Source organism: Alligator mississippiensis, chromosome 11 (genome assembly GCF_030867095.1).
Source record: "Alligator mississippiensis isolate rAllMis1 chromosome 11, rAllMis1, whole genome shotgun sequence".
Classification (NCBI taxonomy): Eukaryota; Metazoa; Chordata; order Crocodylia; family Alligatoridae; genus Alligator; species Alligator mississippiensis.
Genome location: NC_081834.1, coordinates 25,323,728 through 25,332,581, shown reverse-complemented (window position 1 = coordinate 25,332,581; position 8,854 = coordinate 25,323,728).

Here is an 8,854-nt window from a genome sequence, read left to right as displayed (position 1 = left end):
CATGTATTGGAATTGATGTATCAATATGCCGTGTGTGTTAAATTCCAAATTTTAAATTGTCTGGTAAAAGTTGTATTGCATGTAGAGGTGCACCGATACATTGGTCCGATTTCGGATCAGTACTGAGGTAAAGAAAACTGGCTGTATCGGATATCGGCCCGATGGAGCCGATAATTTGGCTAATAAATGTTCGTGCTGCGTGCAGCTGTAGCGCAGCACTCAGGCAGCGAGGAGTAGAGCCGGCAGCATGGAGAGCTGCCTCCAGCTGCTATGTCCAGTGTGGTGGGAGGGAAGGGGCATGGAGGAGTGGCAGTTCAACGCCCCCTGCAGTGAGGGAGGGGACAAGGGCAGGGGCAGGCTGCATCCACCTCAAATTTCACCACTGCTCTGCTCCCAGCACCACCAGCCGCTCAGCACAGCCCCGGCTCTTCTCAGCACGTGTGAAGGTGGGGTGTTGAGCTGGGGCTGCTTCGGGCAGCTGGTGGTGGCAGCGGTGCTGGGAGTGGAGCGGCGGTGAAATTTGGGGTGGATGCAGCGGTGCCTGCTCCAAGCCCAGCCCCTGCCAAGAAGATCCGAAGATCCCCATGCAGCCCCAGCTGCTGTGTGCCCCACCCAGTGCAAATCTGGGGGGCACACGCCCTCCATACCCTCCTGGGGTGGGGGAGCACCCCCCCCCACAGCTCTGCCCCTGCCCCCTCCCTGCCCGGGCAGTGCCTGCCCCTGTCCCCTCCGTCACTGCAGGGGGCATTGATCTGCACTCTCTCCCCCCTTTCATCTCCCCTCCCTTTCCACTACACTGGATTTACCAGCTGGAGGCAGCTGTATCAGAAATTGGATCGGTATTGGCCGATATGCCTCCTTAAATATCAGCTATTGGCATCGGCCCCCAAAATTTCTATCGGTTCATCCCTAATTGGATGTGTAAGTTGCAGAGAGAGAGGTAGTTAGCCATATTGGTCTGAAGTCTGTCAGAAGGCAGGGTAGATATGCACCTTTACAGACTAACTGAGATGTATATAGAGAACATGCTTTCATGATCCCAAATTTACTTCATCAGACAGTGTGAAAGGACATATGGAAAGCAGGGTAAAAGGAGAGAGAAATTTAGAATGCAAAAGATGAGAGCGGGAAAGAGATGGGGTGGGGGGGGGGCAGTGGTAAGAGAGACCAAGAAACGCACATTAAACCTATAGGAATAAAGGGGAAGCTAATCCCGGTAATGCGATAAGAATCCAGAGTCTCTGTTTAATACATACTTAACACAGTCCACTTTATGGATGATTTCTTGTTCAGCAGTTTCTTGTATTTCTAAAGTATTTTTCTTATGCAAAACAAACAGATGATCCTTACTGGGAACAACAAAACTATGGAGATAATTCTTTAAAATCTGTATATTTTAAAGATAAGAATAATTACAGTTGATATACAATTGTAAGATGTAGCTTGATGTCTCAGCTAAAGCATATGTTGACATAGTGTGCTGATAAAGGATTTCTAGTCATAAAGGCATGCACAGACTCTCATTGAATTATACCTTTCTGATGTAATATTCAGAGAACTGCTGGAAAAATTGAGTGATGCTAATCTGAGGGAAAAAAATCTGCTTTGCAAGGTTTTTATTCATGATAATCTTACAAATGGGCTGTAAAGAAAGTTAGACACTTACTGGGGTTAATATAGCAGAACTGAATAATTTTCTCTCTTGGAAACCTTACTTTTGCTTTTACTGCCTGTATGGGATGGTGTTTTCATGGCTGAATTAAGTCAAAGAATTATCTGGTCCTGGGCTGAAGATGATGAAATTGATTCCAGAAATGACAGATACAAAGATTGGCTGCAGTGATGACAAGAGCCTCAAGGACTGCAGTGAGGCCTTGTTACAAACTAGAAAAAGATTAAAGTGTGACCTTGCCTGATAGATGACTGGTATTTGTCTAACAGATCAATGTGATTGTTTTTGTGGTTTTTTGTTTTGTTTTGTTAAATTTGTTAGATAAATTACACTGGTTTTGTAGTGGCCACCTGCTTGTTTTGACTTTTTAATATTTGCCATAACAGTACATTTGTTCTTGGAAGAAGCTGTTTATTAAGAGAAGAAAGCACTTTATGGGTTAACTGTTTAGGCCCAGATCCACAAAAGGACTTGGAAAAGACTTACAGACACACAAGTTCAAAATTAAGACTTTTGTCCTTTTGGCTGCTGGGGATGGTTGTACTGCCTCCTTTTTTTTATTTAGCAGTTAAGTAGTTAGAACTTGCTCAGGATGTAGGAGACCTGGATTCAGTTCTCTCCTCTGCCAAGGGAATTCCAACCTACATCTTTCACCTGTAAGCAGAATGCTGTAACTATCATGCTGTTATGGTGTGGTGGCTGTCATTCTCTCTGGTTTAAGCCATTCTGCTTGGCTTGGATTACTTAGATTCATTGTGTCAGAGAACAAGTGAGAGGGAGCATGACTAGTGGTTAGGGCACTCGTTTGGCTTTTGTATCTTGGGCTGTTTATGTATCTTACATTAAATAGGCTCTGGATAACAGGGTGACCATATGGGAGATTGGGAAGTCTTGGACACTCGGCTTCACACCCCTCCCCCCCTCTCAAGTCAGCAGTGCTGCTGCAGGCAGAGGTGGAGGCAGGGTGGCATGGTGCACTGGGCAGGTGAGCAGCAATGGCGCCTGCCTGCTGTACTGCACCCTGCACTTCCGGGATGCTTATTTTAATTCTCACCAGCAGGCTGGGACCGGCCTCCAAAATCCAGGATTCTCATAGTTAAACCAGGATGTATGGTCACCCTATAGATAAAAAGTTTCCTTCAGTCATCTTCTGAAAGAAAGGACTCGAATAGAAAGATAGCTAGAAATCTCAAGTGGAGGCAGGTGCCTCCTGAGTGAGCTGAGTAAGGCACTGAAGTACTAAAGAGGAGTGGTACTTGAGGCACATCGTTGTCCTCAGCCCTCCTGTTAGCTAGTTTTAGGGGGCTCCCTGCTTAGCATGGATATTTGTTTAGGGATCCTGTTCCAAGGCAGGGCACCTATGTGCCTAACTCAGGATTAGAATTAGGTACCCATGTTCCTTTCTGGATTTGGTAATTTCTTAATACTGTAGTTACTGTATTTCTTAGTTTAGTTTTATGGAACACATCTTTCAATAGTAAATCAGTCCACACTGCTGAAATGTGCAAGTCCTATCTAATTCATGACAGGCAATAAAATAAATGGTAATCATTTTGGCTGCTGTGCTTCAGTAACTCTGTTCTTCATCCAGTTGGCCAAACAGATGTATAGGTTTAGCAGAATTATCTTTTTTAAGATGTTCTTCAGCTCAATTCCGGATTCCTTCCTCTGGATGGATGTAAAAAACATAAGAAAATGGAGTTGGCTCATATCTTCTAGTGATGAGTGACGAAGTTGCTAGGAGTCAGGGATGGGGAAACACTGACTAGAGCATGCCTGGGGACTGACATACAAAAAAGCTCTGTAGATAGGGACACTGGAAAAGTCACTCCTGCAAGAGCTGAGGGAATAGTTCTCCTTCAGTGTGACAGGAAGTTGAGGGTCTTAATAGGAAGATTCAGGTGCCTGTACACTAATGACAGAAGCATGGGGAACAAGCAGGAGGAGCTAGCCCTTCTACTCTCCAGTGGGCATTATGATCTAGTAGGGATTATGGAGACTTGTTGGGACTCCTATGCAGGGTATAGCTCTCTATGGCTATGCTCCAATCATGTGAGAAGGGACCAAATAGGGAAGAAAGGTAGAGGTGTAGCTCTCTATATGAAGGAGCAGTACTCCTTCTTGGAGGCTGACATTGGGTCCAAAGAAGAGCAGCTTGAAACCCTCTGGGTCAAGCTACGGCTGGTGGGAGGGGGGGAGGGAGGGGGCAGCAAGAGAGACTTAACCATAGGTGTAGACTACAGATCACCAAACTAGGGGGAGGAGCTCGATCTAGAGTTCCCTCGAACTGACTGAGGCTTGTGTGTGCTTGGGACATGGTTGTCATGGACGATTTCAATTATCCAGACGGCCAAGTCGGATCGGTTGCATTCCTTCCTGACCTGCATCGAAGAGCTCTTCCTGACTCCGGAGGTGCACAAGCCAACTAGAGGTAACACTCTTGTAGACTTGGTCCTGGCCAAAGGAAATGACCTGGTAACCAACTTAAATATAGAGGGTAGCCTGGGCAACAGTGACTGTGAAACCATCACGTTCATGGTCTGTTGAAAGGCAGACAAATTAGCAGGGTTGAAGTTTTGGATTTCAAAAATGCAAATTTTCAACAAGCTCAGGTGACTAGTAGGGGAAATGCTGCAGGATCAGGGACTAAAGGCAAAAGGAGTGCATGAAGAGTGGTCATTCTTTAAGGACATGATTCATGAAGCACAAAGAAAGTCTATTCCCATGCGGAGGAAAAGTAGAAGGGCTGGGAATCCCTCTTGGCAAAACAGAGAAATCACGGTCCTCTTACAGAAGAAAGAGGCTTACGAACAATGGAAGAGGGCCAATGTTGTGCCCATCTTCAAGAAGGAGAGAGGACCTGGGTAATTATAGGCCAATTAACCTAACTTCTATCACAGGAAAAATCCTGGAAAAATTCATTAAGGAGTCTATGCGCGATAGGCTTGCAGAAAGTAGGATTCTGAACGAAAGCCAGCATGGCTTTGTCACGGGCAGGTTTTGTCTTACTAACCTCATCTCGTTCTACGATCGGGTAACTCGCCACCTGGATAAGAGAGAGGAGGTTGACATTGTATACCTAGACCTCCAAAAGGCCTTTTATCTGCTATCCCAGGATATCCTCACGAGAAAATTGGAGGATTGTGGGCATAACTGCATGACAGGTGGGTAGGAAGCTGGCTGCGGGGTAGGACCCAGAGAGTTCTAATTAACAGATCTGTGTTGTTTTGGCGAAATGGCCAGTGCTTGGTCCAGTTCTTTTCAACAACTTTATCAATGATTTGGATGTGGGGGTGAAGAGCTCACTGGCCAAACTCCCAGACAACAAGTTATGGGAAAGCATGGTCACACTTGAAGATAAGCTGCAGATACAGGCGTACCTAGACAGGCTAGCAAGTTCTGTGGATTGGAACCAGATGAAGTTCAACACTGAGAAAAGTAAAGTGTCCCACCTGGGGACAAAATCCCCAACACACCTACACGCTTGGCGGCACCAAACTGATCAGCAACACAGATGAAAAGGAACTAGGGGAATAATAGACCACAATATGAATATGAGCCATCAGTGCGATGCTGTAGCCAGCAAGGCCAATAATACTCTGGCATGCATCAATTGATGCATCTCAAGCACAACCAAGGAGGTGTTTCTTCTGCTTTACTCAGCACTGGTGAGACTGCAGCTGGAATACTGCATCCTGTTCTGGGCACCACGTTTTAACAAGGACGTGGAAATGCTTGAGAGAGTCCAGAGAAGAGCCACCCACATGATCAGACACTTGCACAGAAAGCCCTACGAGGAAAGGCTGAGGGACCTGGGACTCTTCAGCCTAAAAAAGAGAAGGCTGAGAGGGGACTTGGTAGCAGCTTACTGCTACATCAGGAGAGTACATCAAGGGCTCAGCGAACAACTGTTCACCAGAGCACCCTTGGGGAAAACCAGGAGTAATGGCCACAAACTCCTGGAAAACCATTTCAGGCTCAACATTAGGAAAAACTTCACAGTCAGGGTGTCCAGACTGTGGAATAAGCTCCCCCCGGAGGTGGTGCAATCTACCCCGGAAATCTTCAAGAGGAGATTGAACAGTCACCTTGCTGGGGTCACCTGACCCAAGCTGTCTTTCCTGCTTGGTGCAGAGGAGCTGGACTGGATGTTCTTCCGAGGTCCCATGTAGCCTTACAATCTATGAGTCCTTATTCATAGGTCTACAAGAATACAACAGCAATTTGGTGGCCATCCAGTTCTTGTATGTAGCACATATGAAAACAGCAGGGTCTGTTCTAGACCTGTGATTCTATTTGAGTGCTATGCCTCTCTCTTAGAGGTGCTTGGTCTCAGGGCTCAATTAGGACCTTATTCAGCAAAACTACATTCCAGAACAGGTTTTTAACTGCCAAAAGTTTCCTGAAGGGACCCATGTTCAGAAAGCTGCACTTAAGAACATTGGCTTTGAACTCCAAAGGTATTTGAACATACAATTCAAATTATTCATTAAATAATGCTTTTGCTGGGTTTAGTAGGCAGAAACGTGTTCTGGAACAGCTCGCACAGCTTGGAGTTTGGCTCACTGAGAGACTACTGGATGAGGTATCATGGTTAATCTCAGGAGTTTCAGAGGATCTGTGATCATTCTACAGATTTTGATTTAATACTTCATTCAATTTGACAGTTGTTTGTTTCACAGTTTTAAATATATTTATCTGTATCCATCCTTTTTAAAATGATAACACTCCATTTCTGTTTGGAATACAAATACTGATTTGCTCAAAGTCCTGTATCAGTATAAATTATGGTTCTGGAAAGATTATTGCCTCCAAAGATTGTTTGATTACATTGCATTTCTATGCGTATCCAGCTACTTATTCTACAACTTTTAAAATTTTAAGTTTGAAATAAAATACCTGCTTTAATATTCAACTCCACTTAAGCAAGAACTTTCTATTAAAAAAATCCCTCTTCCTCAGTAAACACTGTATCATTGAAATAGATTTACAGCTTAAACAATGTCTAATGCTGGTGCAGCGAATGAAAGATAAATTGGTTTCAAAAGGTTTAATATATTAGGAATACTTCAATTATTCGGATAAAACTAGTTTCAGGACAGAGTGTTACATTATACCAATTTTACGAGGAAGGAAATTATTTAATGCTTTGCAAAAGTTCTTATGACTTCCAAGTAAAAGTCCAGGCACTTAAGTGGAGACAGAAGAGTGTGGTACTTTTGCGCACACTAATTTATGCACCCAGTACCCCAGTGTATACTTGTCCGTAACCGAGTGTATGTTGCAAGGTATTTGCAAATCCCTCTTGGCATCTGCTATAGGGGACAACATTTATGTGTGACCCTTGAATACTTTTTCTAACAGGACTAAAATCAGAGGAGGAGAGGAAGTGATCATAAAGCAGAGTTCTATGATTCTTTCTAATTTTGTCACTGACTAGGGCAAGTCTCTGTCTTTTCTGCCTCAAACTCTCTGGCTGTAAAATTTGTACTTTGTATGGCTCTTATTACTGTAGTATTTGATTAGCTTTAAGGAAGTGGTGTGCCTCCCTATGATGGGAATATTATGAGGAGTCTTCTACAAAGTCTTGAGAGAGACTCTCAGAAGCATGGAGGCCCCTAACGTGAAGACTTGATTAACTGATTAATTACGTGTCTAGTCACCTGGCCAGATAGTCATTCAATTAATTATGTAATAAAATGAGGAATAAGCCACAAAATATGTGTAATAACTTTGTGATGTACTAACATTAGGTTCTTTGATACTAAATATACTATTGTCAAACTTTTGCATATCACATAGTACAATATAGTACAGTGAATATATTTTTTGTCCATTTATTCTGAATTAAATGTGATACCTATGGGCATAGATTAATGCGAACTTGAATAATGTGTACTTATGTGCTGTTATGCATTAGCCTTAATTTAAGATTGTTAACGCTTTCTGTAACATCCTTCTGAATGAGTCCGTTTTGCTCAGTGGAGAAGATGCAAAAGTAAGCATTTTCAGATATTTTATTCCTGATTCTGCCAGTTCCCTACTATAAATTACCTTATACAAGTTGTCTCATTTCTGTAGCTTGGTTTTCCCATCTATGGGTTGAATTAAGGATATTCAAGGGCTGATACAGAAACTAATAATCTTTGTACAAGCATGCTGGACAGTATCTTTAAGACTGGAAGTAATGAACACTATATCCATTACAATCTACATGACTATTTTGGGGTAGGTTGAATACAACTAGTCCAACTATAATTGGTCCAAGACGAGTCTTAACTGCCCCATTCTAAAGATTATCGTAGAATTAAACAACAATTCAGCCAATGTCCAAGTGGCATATAGGGACAATCAATAAACCATAAGGTATATGGGGAAAAGTTCTCCCAGTGAAGGAACAGTATAGGGCTGATAGAAGCAGCCTGACATTTACTTTTTGCATTGTCTCTGCAAAGGGTTTGGGTACAGGAATGAGCGGCAGTGGAGACCAAAAGGCTTTTTTGGGGGTAAAACAGGCCCTTTGGTGGGAAAGGGCCACATTCAACAACATTCTGAGAAGAAAGGTGTTTTTTTTTTTTCTTTTTTTGTTCCCAATCATCAGGATGAAATATTTCGGACTAAAACAAATGGTGTCCTGAAGAGAAAGTTTTTAGCTTTCAGACTCTTGACAAAAGTCTGAGTACTTGAGTTGGGGAGCAGACGCATCCCATCCCTTCTCCACAACCCTCACCTCCCTAGTTTTGGTTGAGGAGAATCTGTTTCCCAATCAGCTACTGCTGAGAGTTAGAACAGCACCCAGAGATACTTAAATTAAGGAGGGGGCTGATTCAATGTCTCTCAGCGATCTGGAGTCTGACATAAAGTCATCTTATGCCTCTGCCATGCGTTTCTCTGGGCTGCCTCTTTTGTGCTGCGTCTCTCAGGAGATGAAGCTCAGAATCTGGCACATACTCCTTTTAGCCTTGAATTTGTGGAGGATATAGTCAAATAATTTGCACACCTGCCTGCAGTGCACGTGTGCTTTTTAAGGTCACTCATTCAAATTATTGACCCTGCTAATGTTGAGATCAAATGGGAACAGAATGAACACAAGATGCTCTGAGTGCAATCTTTTACAGGCCTGACACTGCTGCAGCCACTTGTTTAAATATTTAACAGGTAAATATCAATTATTTACACACA